This window comes from Anser anser, assembly GCF_964211835.1.
Source record: "Anser anser genome assembly, chromosome: 17".
Taxonomy (NCBI): Eukaryota; Metazoa; Chordata; class Aves; order Anseriformes; family Anatidae; genus Anser; species Anser anser.
The window spans coordinates 10,983,388-11,004,010 of NC_139738.1; positions in this window are offsets into that span (position 1 = coordinate 10,983,388).

Below are 20,623 nucleotides of genomic sequence, written 5' to 3' on the forward strand. Positions count from 1 at the left end.
CAGTTGAGAGAAGAATATGTTGTCTCTACGTAAATGAATTTCTTGAGTAAATATCAAGGAGAAATAGGAAATGTGTAAGTTGGGAGACACATCTGAAATGATGACTGCAGTTGGCTTATGAGCAAGTTTGGACGGGAAATTGGTAGAAACTTCCCATTTTAAGAATAAAGTGCACCATAGATATGAAGTCAGCATTCACCTAAACAGTAATGGCCAACTCAAATCCGCCACAAGAAAGCAGTGGACAAACCAGAACACTAACAAACATGTTGGGGTCTAGAGTCAAATAGATATACCTAACTTTACTATGCCTAAACATCTGAGGGATTGCTTTTAGAGGCTGAGGGCTTGTACCCCATTTCCAATCACTTTCTCTGTGCCCCCTTCCCCAGAGAAGGAAGCTGCTTGGCTTCCCTGCCCTCTGATTCAGCTGCCCGCTGAGGCTGCCCGCCCCTCAGCACCTCTAAGCAGCAGCACCTTCACGTCTCCTCCTGCACCAGCAGCACATCAGCGCCTCTTGTTCCAGCAGCAGGACATCGGCGTCTCCCATTGCACCATGCAGACCTCCACGCCTCGAGTGCCACCAGCAGTACTCAATGCGAGCTGGACGCTCCGGGCACTTATGGCCACCCACCTTTGTGAGGTCAAAGGCTGACAGTGACTCTCTGCTGACCTCACACGGCTCTCGGGCGCCCCGATGGCAGAGGTTACGGCGCTAAGCTGACTGCCAGGAGAAAAGGCTGACATGAAATGGCTGCTCCACAATGCCAGGAGCAAGGTCTGCTGGAATGGGGGTTCGGAGGGGAGCTCGGCCTTGGGCCTGGGAACTGTGCCTGGGAGCCAGGGACGTCCTTGGTGTGCAGCTGGACACCTGGGCCTGAGAAAGCAAGGTTTCTTTAGAGAGAATTGGAAGCATCGTCACCTAGTGGCTGTGTCAGGGGGACGAGAGAAATGCACAGCATCTCTTGGTTCCCTGAAGTGCACGTGTCCTACGCCCTTGGATGTCTCCATGATAGAAAAAGGGACTGATTTTTACCCAAAACAGAGCTCCTTTCTCTCGGGAGCTTCTCATGCTGCGTGTCCTCCTCTCTTTCTTGTATTTGGCTATGACTTTAGGCTTGTTCTTGCTGCTCCTTAAGCAGACTGAAGCTTCCCCGGAACATCACATTAACTGCTTTTCACTACCTCTAAGTGCCTTTCCTCCGCTTCTCATCTAATTAATTAGTGCTATCCTCTTCACGCCTGCTACAGAGGTATCTTTCCTACCTGGTACAAGCTAGAAGAGCTTAGCAGCATCCATACGTCTCTTTCCTTTAGTCCTCACAGTAGACTTGCTCGAGGTAATTTGTGTTGAGCGGTAATCAAGAGAAAGTGTCACCAAGCCAAGGCTGCATTTGCTTGTGCCTTATGGAATCCCTGCAGCTGTGTCCCCTCCCAGCTTCCTGTGTGCCCCAAGCATCCTCGCTTGCAGGGCAGTAGAAGATGCAGAAAAGTCCTGGCCTTAGTGGAAGCACTGCCCTGCAAGAGCTAAGACATCCCTCTTAGCAGCTCACTGTAGCCCCGAAATCCCAAAAAACGGCACGTGCCAGCTACTGGGAAGGAAATGAACTCTGCCATTGTGATATACCCGCTCAAGGCCCTGCTCTTTGGCCCAGGTGTCTATGAGGTGGTTTTGGAAATGAATCCTGTTGCGTGACTCCGTTCTTTCTGGGTGCTACTTTTCAGTTTAAAGCGGTTACTCCTTGTCCTGTCACTCCAGGCCCTGATAAAGACTCCCTCCCCAGCTTTCCTACAGGTTGCCTTTAAGTACAGGAAGGCTCTCCCTGGTGTCGCAGTAAGCTCACCTGTTACCCAGGTGTCACAGTTATTTCCTGTGATAGGAATAATGACCAGGGTTAATCTATTGCAGGTGATTTCATACAATTATAGAAAAGCTTTTGTTGGAAAGCACCTTAGAGGTCTCCAGATCACCCGCGTACTTCAAGCAGGGCCATTTTTAAAGCCCTGTCATATTGCTCAGGGGCTTGTACAGTCAAATTTTGAATGGCCCCAGCAAGAGACCCTACACTCTCACTGTGTCCCTTTGCCAGTGCCTAGGCAGAGTGTGCTTCCCCTGCTGGTCCTGGTGAGATGAACTGATACAAGTTTTGAGAAAACAGAAGTTTATGCTACTGCATGAAGTACCCTTTGTAACATTTTTTTTTTTAACCTTTACTGTTTCATATCTGAAATTTGAAATTCATCAGGGAACTCAGCCTGGCACACAGTAAAACTGATGGCAGATACTTCACAATATTATTCGAATTTCACGTAAACAGAACAGACTAGCAACTTACTTAGGAGAAGTAATACGATTTCAGAAATATTCAAAACCAAAGGCATTCCAAACTAAGTTTAAGTTCAGAGGAAATCCAAAGGAAAAACTAATTTTGAAACTAATAATCAGAGAACATAATCTTCTACAAACGATAGATTTTCCTCCTGTATTGGGTAATTTTGATCTGTCTTTAATGATCATCTAGACATGGCTTTGACACTGAGTATTTTGCTTTGCCACTGCATTAAGTCTTCTTCTCATGTGTGGTAAATGTCCTGCTCTCATGGGATGGGCCTAGGAGACATACGCACTGTGTCTCATGATGCTTGGCTATCATCTTAAATCTGTGAGAAGAGGAAAGGTCTCGCTGCTTCCTGAACAGGGAATTGGATGTCTGCAGTTGAGAACCCTCTGTCTAATCTAGAAACGTGAAGGAAGGAGTTTGCTGGATTGCAAGTGACAGTGAAGAAAGCCACAGATGACATATCAAACTGATTAAAATGTTATTTAGCTCAGGGCATGGCTAATGATGTGGAGCTGGAATAGTTTGACGATTGTAATTACACTCACTATCATTGTTATTTGTTTACAGGATGGTAATGCCTAAAGGTCCCGCTGGAGCCTGAAACAAGGTTGTGCTGGGTGCTGCACGTGCATATATCAGTGGCGATTTGAGAGCTAGTGATACAAACAGACAAAACAGAGATTGAAAGGAGAAACAGAGGGATAGAGAGAAGAAGATCTCCCTGCAGGTCATTTAGGGGAACCAGCCATGAGTACAGTGCATCCAGGTCTCCAGTGCTCTGCTGGCCCAGCCAGATGAATGGAAAACATTGCAGCTTTGGAAAAATAGTGTTTCTTCTAATTCTTTGGCCACAGTTTTGATGTTTTAGGACTGCTTTTTTTTTTTTTTTTTTTTCCTTCCTTTTTTTCTTTTCCCCATTTGTGCTAGAAAAGGTGAACTTTTCAAATACCTATTCTGAATTAAAATATCGTTTTCATTGTTATGTTTCTGTTTTGTTGGCACTATTCATAATGACTTCTACCCTTCAGTGGCAGCAAAAGCTTATCATACCGTACAATTGGAAAGATCACAGAAAACTTCAGAGCTTTTGAAGAAAGGTGAGGAAAATCCATTCCCTGTTCTAGGCAGAGAGAGTGGCTGATTTCCAGAAAGGTAAATGGGCAGGATAAGGCCACTTCATGTTCACTGACGGCCAGTTGTACGGACTGTGAAGATAATGGACTACCAGCACAAGAGACGGTGCCAATAATCTAATCCAATCCAATCTATTTCAAGTGGTAGAGACCTGATACTCTATGACAATGTGAGGAAGACCTAACTGTCAGGCAAACTTTGAGATGATCATGTTCAGGATCTAAAACTGTTATGACAAGTGTCAACACAGGAAGGGTGAAACAAAGGCATGAATGTCATACAAGTACTGATAAATCTCAGGAAGGCTGGAAACCAAGGCAAATGGATGGAATAAGATGGTGCTTTGTGTTAGCAAGAAGCAGAGGATGGAGAAATTAAATGTTATGGGTCAGCAAAAGAGTGGTTTTGTGCAAATCACTGCTAAAGATAGACAGCCTTGCTAGCCTGCTCTTTGCTCTTAGCTCCAGTCTAATAGTGAATTATCTCTGTACAGTTATCAGACACGTAAACAATAATGGGAATTATGGGAGACTTTAACTTCCCAGCAAAAGATTGAAAGATAATTACCACTTATGTTCATAGAGGTATACTATGTGATGGATTTCTTCCCAAAAGTGAAAAAATATAAGACCATTTTAGACTTGGCTCCTGTATGGGTTTAAATGTAGTAAAATTTGAATAAAGTGTGATCATGAGCTGACTTTTCTCATTTTACATTTCACGACAGACAAAACCAGGTTTAGAATGAAGGTTTTGAGGCTTAGAAATGCAAACTTTGAAATCTAAGGAAATGAATAATTGAGTCTGACTAAGCAGCTCTGGGACTTGAGTGCAGAGAAGGCATAGTTAAAATTCAAAATTCAAAGAGGAAAAAAGCGATGAGAAAAGGCATGTTTCAGAGGTTAAAAACTGCAGAAATAAAGTAAGAATGACCAAAAACCTCCTTCACATAGGAAATTAAACAATAATAGTAAGTGGTACTTAAGCCACAGAAACCAGGGGGAACAAAGAGAACAAATTAGGACAGTTGCACGCTTGAGGCAAAAATAGATCAAAAGTTACTGATGTCTCAAATGCTGCAAATCTTATTTCCTGCATCTAACAGCAACAACAATGTGATATTAAGGGCAGTGACAGGACTCCCATTGAAAAGGAGGGTAGGGCACTAGGCGCAACATCATCTGAGGTGAAATAACAATCTATAGCGATTCAAGTGAAAAATGAAAAGCTGATATCTACCTAGCCTATTAACAGCATTGGCACACAGAACAACAAGTCAAGTAGGAAAAATGCATAACAATTGTGCAAATCAGGGATAGTCCCCAGAATGGGAGAGTAACAAATACACCTCTGTCCAGAAGAGGGTAAAGAGTCATCCAGACAAGTGTGGGCCTGTTAGTTTGACATCAACACCATGCAAAGTTTTGGAGCAAGAACAGCTAAGACCAGGGAAGGAGGGGGTAATGTGTAATTTACAAAATAATTTATCAGAGCTAAATTGTTTCCAGATAATTTAATAGCTTTCCTTTCTAGGACCAGTTCTTCCCTACACAGGGGATGAATTACATCTATTTCACTTTCTGTGAGCTTCTGATACATTATCTACGGATTTGGGCTTTGGGGCTGCAAGTGAATAAAGGGAATTTACAATTGTTCACACTGAAGAGGGACTTACCAGCAAAGGAGTCGTTACCTATGGTAATTCTCAGAGACAGTTCTGAAACTGCAGCTGCTAAGGAGGCAAAGACTCATGGAGAAATGTAGGCTGGAAGGGACCTCTGAAAACCCAACCTCCTATTCAGGGCAGAGCTGACTTCAAAGTTAGATATGTTCGGTATGGACATGGTGGCTGAAGATTAAAAATTACACATGAGCTTTGAGATTTGCAGGGGACATAAGGTTGGGAAGTACTACCAAGCCTGACAGAAGGATATCGCTTGTGATTGAAATGGTTCAGGTGAAGTGACAGGTGATAATACAAAGCAGAGCCATTCTCAGAGATTCTCAAAAAAGGGTGTTTTTTGGTCATGTTTGCTATATGGCAGTCAGGAGTTTAAAGCAAGCAAAGAAACAAAAATGACAACAAAACCTCACGTTCATGCACTGTTAGCACAAGGAGGACTGAAAAAGTTTAGTGGTTATATAGTGTGTATGGCTATTCATTTTTTTTTCCCTCCAGTATGAATACACTGGACAAGGCAGCCCTGACACTCATTTGAGACATGAGGCACAGTTCTGCCACTTGTATTCACATTGAACTTAGGAGGAAGAGTTCACAAGACAGAAGGAACAAGTTGCCTATTGCCTGGAAGGGAATGAAAGGACATCATTCTGCCCAGCCAGATGCCAGTTGAGAGAAGAATATGTTGTCTCTACGTAAATGAATTTCTTGAGTAAATATCAAGGAGAAATAGGAAATGTGTAAGTTGGGAGACACATCTGAAATGATGACTGCAGTTGGCTTATGAGCAAGTTTGGACGGGAAATTGGTAGAAACTTCCCATTTTAAGAATAAAGTGCACCATAGATATGAAGTCAGCATTCACCTAAACAGTAATGGCCAACTCAAATCCGCCACAAGAAAGCAGTGGACAAACCAGAACACTAACAAACATGTTGGGGTCTAGAGTCAAATAGATATACCTAACTTTACTATGCCTAAACATCTGAGGGATTGCTTTTAGAGGCTGAGGGCTTGTACCCCATTTCCAATCACTTTCTCTGTGCCCCCTTCCCCAGAGAAGGAAGCTGCTTGGCTTCCCTGCCCTCTGATTCAGCTGCCCGCTGAGGCTGCCCGCCCCTCAGCACCTCTAAGCAGCAGCACCTTCACGTCTCCTCCTGCACCAGCAGCACATCAGCGCCTCTTGTTCCAGCAGCAGGACATCGGCGTCTCCCATTGCACCATGCAGACCTCCACGCCTCGAGTGCCACCAGCAGTACTCAATGCGAGCTGGACGCTCCGGGCACTTATGGCCACCCACCTTTGTGAGGTCAAAGGCTGACAGTGACTCTCTGCTGACCTCACACGGCTCTCGGGCGCCCCGATGGCAGAGGTTACGGCGCTAAGCTGACTGCCAGGAGAAAAGGCTGACATGAAATGGCTGCTCCACAATGCCAGGAGCAAGGTCTGCTGGAATGGGGGTTCGGAGGGGAGCTCGGCCTTGGGCCTGGGAACTGTGCCTGGGAGCCAGGGACGTCCTTGGTGTGCAGCTGGACACCTGGGCCTGAGAAAGCAAGGTTTCTTTAGAGAGAATTGGAAGCATCGTCACCTAGTGGCTGTGTCAGGGGGACGAGAGAAATGCACAGCATCTCTTGGTTCCCTGAAGTGCACGTGTCCTACGCCCTTGGATGTCTCCATGATAGAAAAAGGGACTGATTTTTACCCAAAACAGAGCTCCTTTCTCTCGGGAGCTTCTCATGCTGCGTGTCCTCCTCTCTTTCTTGTATTTGGCTATGACTTTAGGCTTGTTCTTGCTACTCCTTAAGCAGACTGAAGCTTCCCCGGAACATCACATTAACTGCTTTTCACTACCTCTAAGTGCCTTTCCTCCGCTTCTCATCTAATTAATTAGTGCTATCCTCTTCACGCCTGCTACAGAGGTATCTTTCCTACCTGGTACAAGCTAGAAGAGCTTAGCAGCATCCATACGTCTCTTTCCTTTAGTCCTCACAGTAGACTTGCTCGAGGTAATTTGTGTTGAGCGGTAATCAAGAGAAAGTGTCACCAAGCCAAGGCTGCATTTGCTTGTGCCTTATGGAATCCCTGCAGCTGTGTCCCCTCCCAGCTTCCTGTGTGCCCCAAGCATCCTCGCTTGCAGGGCAGTAGAAGATGCAGAAAAGTCCTGGCCTTAGTGGAAGCACTGCCCTGCAAGAGCTAAGACATCCCTCTTAGCAGCTCACTGTAGCCCCGAAATCCCAAAAAACGGCACGTGCCAGCTACTGGGAAGGAAATGAACTCTGCCATTGTGATATACCCGCTCAAGGCCCTGCTCTTTGGCCCAGGTGTCTATGAGGTGGTTTTGGAAATGAATCCTGTTGCGTGACTCCGTTCTTTCTGGGTGCTACTTTTCAGTTTAAAGCGGTTACTCCTTGTCCTGTCACTCCAGGCCCTGATAAAGACTCCCTCCCCAGCTTTCCTACAGGTTGCCTTTAAGTACAGGAAGGCTCTCCCTGGTGTCGCAGTAAGCTCACCTGTTACCCAGGTGTCACAGTTATTTCCTGTGATAGGAATAATGACCAGGGTTAATCTATTGCAGGTGATTTCATACAATTATAGAAAAGCTTTTGTTGGAAAGCACCTTAGAGGTCTCCAGATCACCCGCGTACTTCAAGCAGGGCCATTTTTAAAGCCCTGTCATATTGCTCAGGGGCTTGTACAGTCAAATTTTGAATGGCCCCAGCAAGAGACCCTACACTCTCACTGTGTCCCTTTGCCAGTGCCTAGGCAGAGTGTGCTTCCCCTGCTGGTCCTGGTGAGATGAACTGATACAAGTTTTGAGAAAACAGAAGTTTATGCTACTGCATGAAGTACCCTTTGTAACATTTTTTTTTTTTAACCTTTACTGTTTCATATCTGAAATTTGAAATTCATCAGGGAACTCAGCCTGGCACACAGTAAAACTGATGGCAGATACTTCACAATATTATTCGAATTTCACGTAAATAGAACAGACTAGCAACTTACTTAGGAGAAGTAATACGATTTCAGAAATATTCAAAACCAAAGGCATTCCAAACTAAGTTTAAGTTCAGAGGAAATCCAAAGGAAAAACTAATTTTGAAACTAATAATCAGAGAACATAATCTTCTACAAACGATAGATTTTCCTCCTGTATTGGGTAATTTTGATCTGTCTTTAATGATCATCTAGACATGGCTTTGACACCGAGTATTTTGCTTTGCCACTGCATTAAGTCTTCTTCTCATGTGTGGTAAATGTCCTGCTCTCATGGGATGGGCCTAGGAGACATACGCACTGTGTCTCATGATGCTTGGCTATCATCTTAAATCTGTGAGAAGAGGAAAGGTCTCGCTGCTTCCTGAACAGGGAATTGGATGTCTGCAGTTGAGAACCCTCTGTCTAATCTAGAAACGTGAAGGAAGGAGTTTGCTGGATTGCAAGTGACAGTGAAGAAAGCCACAGATGACATATCAAACTGATTAAAATGTTATTTAGCTCAGGGCATGGCTAATGATGTGGAGCTGGAATAGTTTGACGATTGTAATTACACTCACTATCATTGTTATTTGTTTACAGGATGGTAATGCCTAAAGGTCCCGCTGGAGCCTGAAACAAGGTTGTGCTGGGTGCTGCACGTGCATATATCAGTGGCGATTTGAGAGCTAGTGATACAAACAGACAAAACAGAGATTGAAAGGAGAAACAGAGGGATAGAGAGAAGAAGATCTCCCTGCAGGTCATTTAGGGGAACCAGCCATGAGTACAGTGCATCCAGGTCTCCAGTGCTCTGCTGGCCCAGCCAGATGAATGGAAAACATTGCAGCTTTGGAAAAATAGTGTTTCTTCTAATTCTTTGGCCACAGTTTTGATGTTTTAGGACTGCTTTTTTTTTTTTTTTTTTCCTTCCTTTTTTTCTTTTCCCCATTTGTGCTAGAAAAGGTGAACTTTTCAAATACCTATTCTGAATTAAAATATCGTTTTCATTGTTATGTTTCTGTTTTGTTGGCACTATTCATAATGACTTCTACCCTTCAGTGGCAGCAAAAGCTTATCATACCGTACAATTGGAAAGATCACAGAAAACTTCAGAGCTTTTGAAGAAAGGTGAGGAAAATCCATTCCCTGTTCTAGGCAGACAGAGTGGCTGATTTCCAGAAAGGTAAATGGGCAGGATAAGGCCACTTCATGTTCACTGATGGCCAGTTGTACGGACTGTGAAGATAATGGACTACCAGCACAAGAGACGGTGCCAATAATCTAATCCAATCCAATCTATTTCAAGTGGTAGAGACCTGATACTCTATGACAATGTGAGGAAGACCTAACTGTCAGGCAAACTTTGAGATGATCATGTTCAGGATCTAAAACTGTTATGACAAGTGTCAACACAGGAAGGGTGAAACAAAGGCATGAATGTCATACAAGTACTGATAAATCTCAGGAAGGCTGGAAACCAAGGCAAATGGATGGAATAAGATGGTGCTTTGTGTTAGCAAGAAGCAGAGGATGGAGAAATTAAATGTTATGGGTCAGCAAAAGAGTGGTTTTGTGCAAATCACTGCTAAAGATAGACAGCCTTGCTAGCCTGCTCTTTGCTCTTAGCTCCAGTCTAATAGTGAATTATCTCTGTACAGTTATCAGACACGTAAACAATAATGGGAATTATGGGAGACTTTAACTTCCCAGCAAAAGATTGAAAGATAATTACCACTTATGTTCACAGAGGTATACTATGTGATGGATTTCTTCCCAAAAGTGAAAAAATATAAGACCATTTTAGACTTGGCTCCTGTATGGGTTTAAATGTAGTAAAATTTGAATAAAGTGTGATCATGAGCTGACTTTTCTCATTTTACATTTCACGACAGACAAAACCAGGTTTAGAATGAAGGTTTTGAGGCTTAGAAATGCAAACTTTGAAATCTAAGGAAATGAATAATTGAGTCTGACTAAGCAGCTCTGGGACTTGAGTGCAGAGAAGGCATAGTTAAAATTCAAAATTCAAAGAGGAAAAAAGCGATGAGAAAAGGCATGTTTCAGAGGTTAAAAACTGCAGAAATAAAGTAAGAATGACCAAAAACCTCCTTCACATAGGAAATTAAACAATAATAGTAAGTGGTACTTAAGCCACAGAAACCAGGGGGAACAAAGAGAACAAATTAGGACAGTTGCACGCTTGAGGCAAAAATAGATCAAAAGTTACTGATGTCTCAAATGCTGCAAATCTTATTTCCTGCATCTAACAGCAACAACAATGTGATATTAAGGGCAGTGACAGGACTCCCATTGAAAAGGAGGGTAGGGCACTGTTGTGGTTTAACCCGGCTGGCAGCTAAACACCACACAGCCGTTCGCTCACCCTCCCCCCTCCCTCTCTGGGATGGGGGGAGAGAAACGGGAAAGTGAAGCCTGTGAGTTGAGATAAAGACGGTTTATTAAGACAGGAAAATAATAATAACAATAATAATAATAATAGTGATAATGGTAATAGTATTAACAATAATAATGTGTAAGAAAACAAGTGATGCACAATGCAATTGCTCACCACCCGCTGACCGATGCCCAGCCTATTCCCGAGCAGCCGGCCCCCCCACCCCGGCCAGCCACCCCTATATATTGTTTAGCATGACGTCAGATGGTATGGAATACCCCTTTGGCCAGTTTGGGTCAGCTGTCCTGGGTCTGTCCCCTCCCAGCTCCTGCTGCACCCCCAGCCTGCTCGCTGGCAGGACAGAGCAAGAAGCCGAAAAGTCCTTGGCCTGGTGTAAACACTGCTCTGCAACAATTAAAACATCAGCATGTTATCAGCGCTCTTCTCATCCTAATCCAAAACATAGCACCCTACCAGCTACTATGAGCTACTTAACTCTGTCCTAACTGGAACCAGGACAGGCACTAGGCGCAACATCATCTGAGGTGAAATAACAATCTATAGCGATTCAAGTGAAAAATGAAAAGCTGATATCTACCTAGCCTATTAACAGCATTGGCACACAGAACAACAAGTCAAGTAGGAAAAATGCATAACAATTGTGCAAATCAGGGATAGTCCCCAGAATGGGAGAGTAACAAATACACCTCTGTCCAGAAGAGGGTAAAGAGTCATCCAGACAAGTGTGGGCCTGTTAGTTTGACATCAACACCATGCAAAGTTTTGGAGCAAGAACAGCTAAGACCAGGGAAGGAGGGGGTAATGTGTAATTTACAAAATAATTTATCAGAGCTAAATTGTTTCCAGATAATTTAATAGCTTTCCTTTCTAGGACCAGTTCTTCCCTACACAGGGGATGAATTACATCTATTTCACTTTCTGTGAGCTTCTGATACATTATCTACGGATTTGGGCTTTGGGGCTGCAAGTGAATAAAGGGAATTTACAATTGTTCACACTGAAGAGGGACTTACCAGCAAAGGAGTCGTTACCTATGGTAATTCTCAGAGACAGTTCTGAAACTGCAGCTGCTAAGGAGGCAAAGACTCATGGAGAAATGTAGGCTGGAAGGGACCTCTGAAAACCCAACCTCCTATTCAGGGCAGAGCTGACTTCAAAGTTAGATATGTTCGGTATGGACATGGTGGCTGAAGATTAAAAATTACACATGAGCTTTGAGATTTGCAGGGGACATAAGGTTGGGAAGTACTACCAAGCCTGACAGAAGGATATCGCTTGTGATTGAAATGGTTCAGGTGAAGTGACAGGTGATAATACAAAGCAGAGCCATTCTCAGAGCTTCTCAAAAAAGGGTGTTTTTTTGTCATGTTTGCTATATGGTAGTCAGGAGTTTAAAGCAAGCAAACAAACAAACAAACAAAAATGACAACAAAACCTCACGTTCATGCACTGTTAGCACAAGGAGGACTGAAAAAGTTTAGTGGTTATATAGTGTGTATGGCTATTCATTTTTTTTTCCCTCCAGTATGAATACACTGGACAAGGCAGCCCTGACACTCATTTGAGACATGAGGCACAGTTCTGCCACTTGTATTCACATTGAACTTAGGAGGAAGAGTTCACAAGACAGAAGGAACAAGTTGCCTATTGCCTGGAAGGGAATGAAAGGACATCATTCTGCCCAGCCAGATGCCAGTTGAGAGAAGAATATGTTGTCTCTACGTAAATGAATTTCTTGAGTAAATATCAAGGAGAAATAGGAAATGTGTAAGTTGGGAGACACATCTGAAATGATGACTGCAGTTGGCTTATGAGCAAGTTTGGACGGGAAATTGGTAGAAACTTCCCATTTTAAGAATAAAGTGCACCATAGATATGAAGTCAGCATTCACCTAAACAGTAATGGCCAACTCAAATCCCCCACAAGAAAGCAGTGGACAAACCAGAACACTAACAAACATGTTGGGGTCTAGAGTCAAATAGATATACCTAACTTTACTATGCCTAAACATCTGAGGGATTGCTTTTAGAGGCTGAGGGCTCGTACCCCATTTCCAATCACTTTCTCTGTGCCCCCTTCCCCAGAGAAGGAAGCTGCTTGGCTTCCCTGCCCTCTGATTTAGCTGCCCGCTGAGGCTGCCCGCTCCTCAGCACCTCTAAGCAGCAGCACCTTCACGTCTCCTCCTGCACCAGCAGCACATCAGCGCCTCTTGTTCCAGCAGCAGGACATCGGCGTCTCCCATTGCACCATGCAGACCTCCACGCCTCGAGTGCCACCAGCAGTACTCAATGCGAGCTGGACGCTCCGGGCACTTATGGCCACCCACCTTTGTGAGGTCAAAGGCTGACAGTGACTCTCTGCTGACCTCACACGGCTCTTGGGCGCCCCGATGGCAGAGGTTACGGCGCTAAGCTGACTGCCAGGAGAAAAAGCTGACATGAAATGGCTGCTCCACAATGCCAGGAGCAAGGTCTGCTGGAATGGGGGTTCGGAGGGGAGCTCGGCCTTGGGCCTGGGAACTGTGCCTGGGAGCCAGGGACGTCCTTGGTGTGCAGCTGGACACCTGGGCCTGAGAAAGCAAGGTTTCTTTAGAGAGAATTGGAAGCATCGTCACCTAGTGGCTGTGTCAGGGGGACGAGAGAAATGCACAGCATCTCTTGGTTCCCTGAAGTGCACGTGTCCTACGCCCTTGGATGTCTCCATGATAGAAAAAGGGACTGATTTTTACCCAAAACAGAGCTCCTTTCTCTCGGGAGCTTCTCATGCTGCGTGTCCTCCTCTCTTTCTTGTATTTGGCTATGACTTTAGGCTTGTTCTTGCTACTCCTTAAGCAGACTGAAGCTTCCCCGGAACATCACATTAACTGCTTTTCACTACCTCTAAGTGCCTTTCCTCCGCTTCTCATCTAATTAATTAGTGCTATCCTCTTCACGCCTGCTACAGAGGTATCTTTCCTACCTGGTACAAGCTAGAAGAGCTTAGCAGCATCCATACGTCTCTTTCCTTTAGTCCTCACAGTAGACTTGCTCGAGGTAATTTGTGTTGAGCGGTAATCAAGAGAAAGTGTCACCAAGCCAAGGCTGCATTTGCTTGTGTCTTATGGAATCCCTGCAGCTGTGTCCGCTCCCAGCTTCCTGTGTGCCCCAAGCATCCTCGCTTGCAGGGCAGTAGAAGATGCAGAAAAGTCCTGGCCTTAGTGGAAGCACTGCCCTGCAAGAGCTAAGACATCCCTCTTAGCAGCTCACTGTAGCCCCGAAATCCCAAAAAACGGCACGTGCCAGCTACTGGGAAGGAAATGAACTCTGCCATTGTGATATACCCGCTCAAGGCCCTGCTCTTTGGCCCAGGTGTCTATGAGGTGGTTTTGGAAATGAATCCTGTTGCGTGACTCCGTTCTTTCTGGGTGCTACTTTTCAGTTTAAAGCGGTTACTCCTTGTCCTGTCACTCCAGGCCCTGATAAAGACTCCCTCCCCAGCTTTCCTACAGGTTGCCTTTAAGTACAGGAAGGCTCTCCCTGGTGTCGCAGTAAGCTCACCTGTTACCCAGGTGTCACAGTTATTTCCTGTGATAGGAATAATGACCAGGGTTAATCTATTGCAGGTGATTTCATACAATTATAGAAAAGCTTTTGTTGGAAAGCACCTTAGAGGTCTCCAGATCACCCGCGTACTTCAAGCAGGGCCATTTTTAAAGCCCTGTCATATTGCTCAGGGGCTTGTACAGTCAAATTTTGAATGGCCCCAGCAAGAGACCCTACACTCTCACTGTGTCCCTTTGCCAGTGCCTAGGCAGAGTGTGCTTCCCCTGCTGGTCCTGGTGAGATGAACTGATACAAGTTTTGAGAAAACAGAAGTTTATGCTACTGCATGAAGTACCCTTTGTAACATTTTTTTTTTTAACCTTTACTGTTTCATATCTGAAATTTGAAATTCATCAGGGAACTCAGCCTGGCACACAGTAAAACTGATGGCAGATACTTCACAATATTATTCGAATTTCACGTAAACAGAACAGACTAGCAACTTACTTAGGAGAAGTAATACGATTTCAGAAATATTCAAAACCAAAGGCATTCCAAACTAAGTTTAAGTTCAGAGGAAATCCAAAGGAAAAACTAATTTTGAAACTAATAATCAGAGAACATAATCTTCTACAAACGATAGATTTTCCTCCTGTATTGGGTAATTTTGATCTGTCTTTAATGATCATCTAGACATGGCTTTGACACTGAGTATTTTGCTTTGCCACTGCATTAAGTCTTCTTCTCATGTGTGGTAAATGTCCTGCTCTCATGGGATGGGCCTAGGAGACATACGCACTGTGTCTCATGATGCTTGGCTATCATCTTAAATCTGTGAGAAGAGGAAAGGTCTCGCTGCTTCCTGAACAGGGAATTGGATGTCTGCAGTTGAGAACCCTCTGTCTAATCTAGAAACGTGAAGGAAGGAGTTTGCTGGATTGCAAGTGACAGTGAAGAAAGCCACAGATGACATATCAAACTGATTAAAATGTTATTTAGCTCAGGGCATGGCTAATGATGTGGAGCTGGAATAGTTTGACGATTGTAATTACACTCACTATCATTGTTATTTGTTTACAGGATGGTAATGCCTAAAGGTCCCGCTGGAGCCTGAAACAAGGTTGTGCTGGGTGCTGCACGTGCATATATCAGTGGCGATTTGAGAGCTAGTGATACAAACAGACAAAACAGATTGAAAGGAGAAACAGAGGGATAGAGAGAAGAAGATCTCCCTGCAGGTCATTTAGGGGAACCAGCCATGAGTACAGTGCATCCAGGTCTCCAGTGCTCTGCTGGCCCAGCCAGATGAATGGAAAACATTGCAGCTTTGGAAAAACAGTGTTTCTTCTAATTCTTTGGCCACAGTTTTGATGTTTTAGGACTGCTTTTTTTTTTTTTTTTCCTTCCTTTTTTTCTTTTCCCCATTTGTGCTAGAAAAGGTGAACTTTTCAAATACCTATTCTGAATTAAAATATCGTTTTCATTGTTATGTTTCTGTTTTGTTGGCACTATTCATAATGACTTCTACCCTTCAGTGGCAGCAAAAGCTTATCATACCGTACAATTGGAAAGATCACAGAAAACTTCAGAGCTTTTGAAGAAAGGTGAGGAAAATCCATTCCCTGTTCTAGGCAGAGAGAGTGGCTGATTTCCAGAAAGGTAAATGGGCAGGATAAGGCCACTTCATGTTCACTGACGGCCAGTTGTACGGACTGTGAAGATAATGGACTACCAGCACAAGAGACGGTGCCAATAATCTAATCCAATCCAATCTATTTCAAGTGGTAGAGACCTGATACTCTATGACAATGTGAGGAAGACCTAACTGTCAGGCAAACTTTGAGATGATCATGTTCAGGATCTAAAACTGTTATGACAAGTGTCAACACAGGAAGGGTGAAACAAAGGCATGAATGTCATACAAGTACTGATAAATCTCAGGAAGGCTGGAAACCAAGGCAAATGGATGGAATAAGATGGTGCTTTGTGTTAGCAAGAAGCAGAGGATGGAGAAATTAAATGTTATGGGTCAGCAAAAGAGTGGTTTTGTGCAAATCACTGCTAAAGATAGACAGCCTTGCTAGCCTGCTCTTTGCTCTTAGCTCCAGTCTAATAGTGAATTATCTCTGTACAGTTATCAGACACGTAAACAATAATGGGAATTATGGGAGACTTTAACTTCCCAGCAAAAGATTGAAAGATAATTACCACTTATGTTCACAGAGGTATACTATGTGATGGATTTCTTCCCAAAAGTGAAAAAATATAAGACCATTTTAGACTTGGCTCCTGTATGGGTTTAAATGTAGTAAAATTTGAATAAAGTGTGATCATGAGCTGACTTTTCTCATTTTACATTTCACGACAGACAAAACCAGGTTTAGAATGAAGGTTTTGAGGCTTAGAAATGCAAACTTTGAAATCTAAGGAAATGAATAATTGAGTCTGACTAAGCAGCTCTGGGACTTGAGTGCAGAGAAGGCATAGTTAAAATTCAAAATTCAAAGAGGAAAAAAGCGATGAGAAAAGGCATGTTTCAGAGGTTAAAAACTGCAGAAATAAAGTAAGAATGACCAAAAACCTCCTTCACATAGGAAATTAAACAATAATAGTAAGTGGTACTTAAGCCACAGAAACCAGGGGGAACAAAGAGAACAAATTAGGACAGTTGCACGCTTGAGGCAAAAATAGATCAAAAGTTACTGATGTCTCAAATGCTGCAAATCTTATTTCCTGCATCTAACAGCAACAACAATGTGATATTAAGGGCAGTGACAGGACTCCCATTGAAAAGGAGGGTAGGGCACTAGGCGCAACATCATCTGAGGTGAAATAACAATCTATAGCGATTCAAGTGAAAAATGAAAAGCTGATATCTACCTAGCCTATTAACAGCATTGGCACACAGAACAACAAGTCAAGTAGGAAAAATGCATAACAATTGTGCAAATCAGGGATAGTCCCCAGAATGGGAGAGTAACAAATACACCTCTGTCCAGAAGAGGGTAAAGAGTCATCCAGACAAGTGTGGGCCTGTTAGTTTGACATCAACACCATGCAAAGTTTTGGAGCAAGAACAGCTAAGACCAGGGAAGGAGGGGGTAATGTGTAATTTACAAAATAATTTATCAGAGCTAAATTGTTTCCAGATAATTTAATAGCTTTCCTTTCTAGGACCAGTTCTTCCCTACACAGGGGATGAATTACATCTATTTCACTTTCTGTGAGCTTCTGATACATTATCTACGGATTTGGGCTTTGGGGCTGCAAGTGAATAAAGGGAATTTACAATTGTTCACACTGAAGAGGGACTTACCAGCAAAGGAGTCGTTACCTATGGTAATTCTCAGAGACAGTTCTGAAACTGCAGCTGCTAAGGAGGCAAAGACTCATGGAGAAATGTAGGCTGGAAGGGACCTCTGAAAACCCAACCTCCTATTCAGGGCAGAGCTGACTTCAAAGTTAGATATGTTCGGTATGGACATGGTGGCTGAAGATTAAAAATTACACATGAGCTTTGAGATTTGCAGGGGACATAAGGTTGGGAAGTACTACCAAGCCTGACAGAAGCATATCACTTGTGATTGAAATGGTTCAGGTGAAGTGACAGGTGATAATACAAAGCAGAGCCATTCTCAGAGCTTCTCAAAAAAGGGTGTTTTTTTGTCATGTTTGCTATATGGCAGTCAGGAGTTTAAAGCAAGCAAACAAACAAACAAACAAAAATGACAACAAAACCTCACGTTCATGCACTGTTAGCACAAGGAGGACTGAAAAAGTTTAGTGGTTATATAGTGTGTATGGCTATTCATTTTTTTTTCCCTCCAGTATGAATACACTGGACAAGGCAGCCCTGACACTCATTTGAGACATGAGGCACAGTTCTGCCACTTGTATTCACATTGAACTTAGGAGGAAGAGTTCACAAGACAGAAGGAACAAGTTGCCTATTGCCTGGAAGGGAATGAAAGGACATCATTCTGCCCAGCCAGATGCCAGTTGAGAGAAGAATATGTTGTCTCTACGTAAATGAATTTCTTGAGCAAATATCAAGGAGAAATAGGAAATGTGTAAGTTGGGAGACACATCTGAAATGATGACTGCAGTTGGCTTATGAGCAAGTTTGGACGGGAAATTGGTAGAAACTTCCCATTTTAAGAATAAAGTGCACCATAGATATGAAGTCAGCATTCACCTAAAGAGTAATTGCCAACTCAAATCCCCCACAAGAAAGCAGTGGACAAACCAGAACACTAACAAACATGTTGGGGTCTAGAGTCAAATAGATATACCTAACTTTACTATGCCTAAACATCTGAGGGATTGCTTTTAGAGGCTGAGGGCTCGTACCCCATTTCCAATCACTTTCTCTGTGCCCCCTTCCCCAGAGAAGGAAGCTGCTTGGCTTCCCTGCCCTCTGATTCAGCTGCCCGCTGAGGCTGCCCGCCCCTCAGCACCTCTAAGCAGCAGCACCTTCACGTCTCCTCCTGCACCAGCAGCACATCAGCGCCTCTTGTTCCAGCAGCAGGACATCGGCGTCTCCCATTGCACCATGCAGACCTCCACGCCTCGAGTGCCACCAGCAGTACTCAATGCGAGCTGGACGCTCAGGGCACTTATGGCCACCCACCTTTGTGAGGTCAAAGGCTGACAGTGACTCTCTGCTGACCTCACACGGCTCTCGGGCGCCCCGATGGCAGAGGTTACGGCGCTAAGCTGACTGCCAGGAGAAAAGGCTGACATGAAATGGCTGCTCCACAATGCCAGGAGCAAGGTCTGCTGGAATGGGGGTTCGGAGGGGAGCTCGGCCTTGGGCCTGGGAACTGTGCCTGGGAGCCAGGGACGTCCTTGGTGTGCAGCTGGACACCTGGGCCTGAGAAAGCAAGGTTTCTTTAGAGAGAATTGGAAGCATCGTCACCTAGTGGCTGTGTCAGGGGGACGAGAGAAATGCACAGCATCTCTTGGTTCCCTGAAGTGCACGTGTCCTACGCCCTTGGATGTCTCCATGATAGAAAAAGGGACTGATTTTTACCCAAAACAGAGCTCCTTTCTCTCGGGAGCTTCTCATGCTGCGTGTCCTCCTCTCTTTCTTGTATTTGGCTATGACTTTAGGCTTGTTCTTGCTACTCCTTAAGCAGACTGAAGCTTCCCCGGAACATCACATTAACTGCTTTTCACTACCTCTAAGTGCCTTTCCTCCGCTTCTCATCTAATTAATTAGTGCTATCCTCTTCACGCCTGCTACAGAGGTATCTTTCCTACCTGGTACAAGCTAGAAGAGCTTAGCAGCATCCATACGTCTCTTTCCTTTAGTCCTCACAGTAGACTTGCTCGAGGTAATTTGTGTTGAGCAGTAATCAAGAGAAAGTGTCACCAAGCCAAGGCTGCATTTGCTTGTGTCTTATGGAATCCCTGCAGCTGTGTCCCCTCCCAGCTTCCTGTGTGCCCCAAGCATCCTCGCTTGCAGGGCAGTAGAAGATGCAGAAAAGTCCTGGCCTTAGTGGAAGCACTGCCCTGCAAGAGCTAAGACATCCCTCTTAGCAGCTCACTGTAGCCCCGAAATCCCAAAAAACGGCACGTGCCAGCTACTGGGAAGGAAATGAACTCTGCCATTGTGATATACCCGCTCAAGGCCCTGCTCTTTGGCCCAGGTGTCTATGAGGTGGTTTTGGAAATGAATCCTGTTGCGTGACTCCGTTCTTTCTGGGTGCTACTTTTCAGTTTAAAGCGGTTACTCCTTGTCCTGTCACTCCAGGCCCTGATAAAGACTCCCTCCCCAGCTTTCCTACAGGTTGCCTTTAAGTACAGGAAGGCTCTCCCTGGTGTCGCAGTAAGCTCACCTGTTACCCAGGTGTCACAGTTATTTCCTGTGATAGGAATAATGACCAGGGTTAATCTATTGCAGGTGATTTCATACAATTATAGAAAAGCTTTTGTTGGAAAGCACCTTAGAGGTCTCCAGATCACCCGCGTACTTCAAGCAGGGCCATTTTTAAAGCCCTGTCATATTGCTCAGGGGCTTGTACAGTCAAATTTTGAATGGCCCCAGCAAGAGACCCTACACTCTCACTGTGTCCCTTTGCCAGTGCCTAGGCAGAGTGTGCTTCCCCTGCTGGTCCTGGTGAGATGAACTGATACAAGTTTTGAGAAAACAGAAGTTTATGCTACTGCATGAAGTACCCTTTGTAACATTTTTTTTTTTAACCTTTACTGTTTCATATCTGAAATTTGAAATTCATCAGGGAACTCAGCCTGGCACACAGTAAAACTGATGGCAGATACTTCACAATATTATTCGAATTTCACGTAAATAGAACAGACTAGCAACTTACTTAGGAGAAGTAATACGATTTCAGAAATATTCAAAACCAAAGGCATTCCAAACTAAGTTTAAGTTCAGAGGAAATCCAAAGGAAAAACTAATTTTGAAACTAATAATCAGAGAACATAATCTTCTACAAACGATAGATTTTCCTCCTGTATTGGGTAATTTTGATCTGTCTTTAATGATCATCTAGACATGGCTTTGACACTGAGTATTTTGCTTTGCCA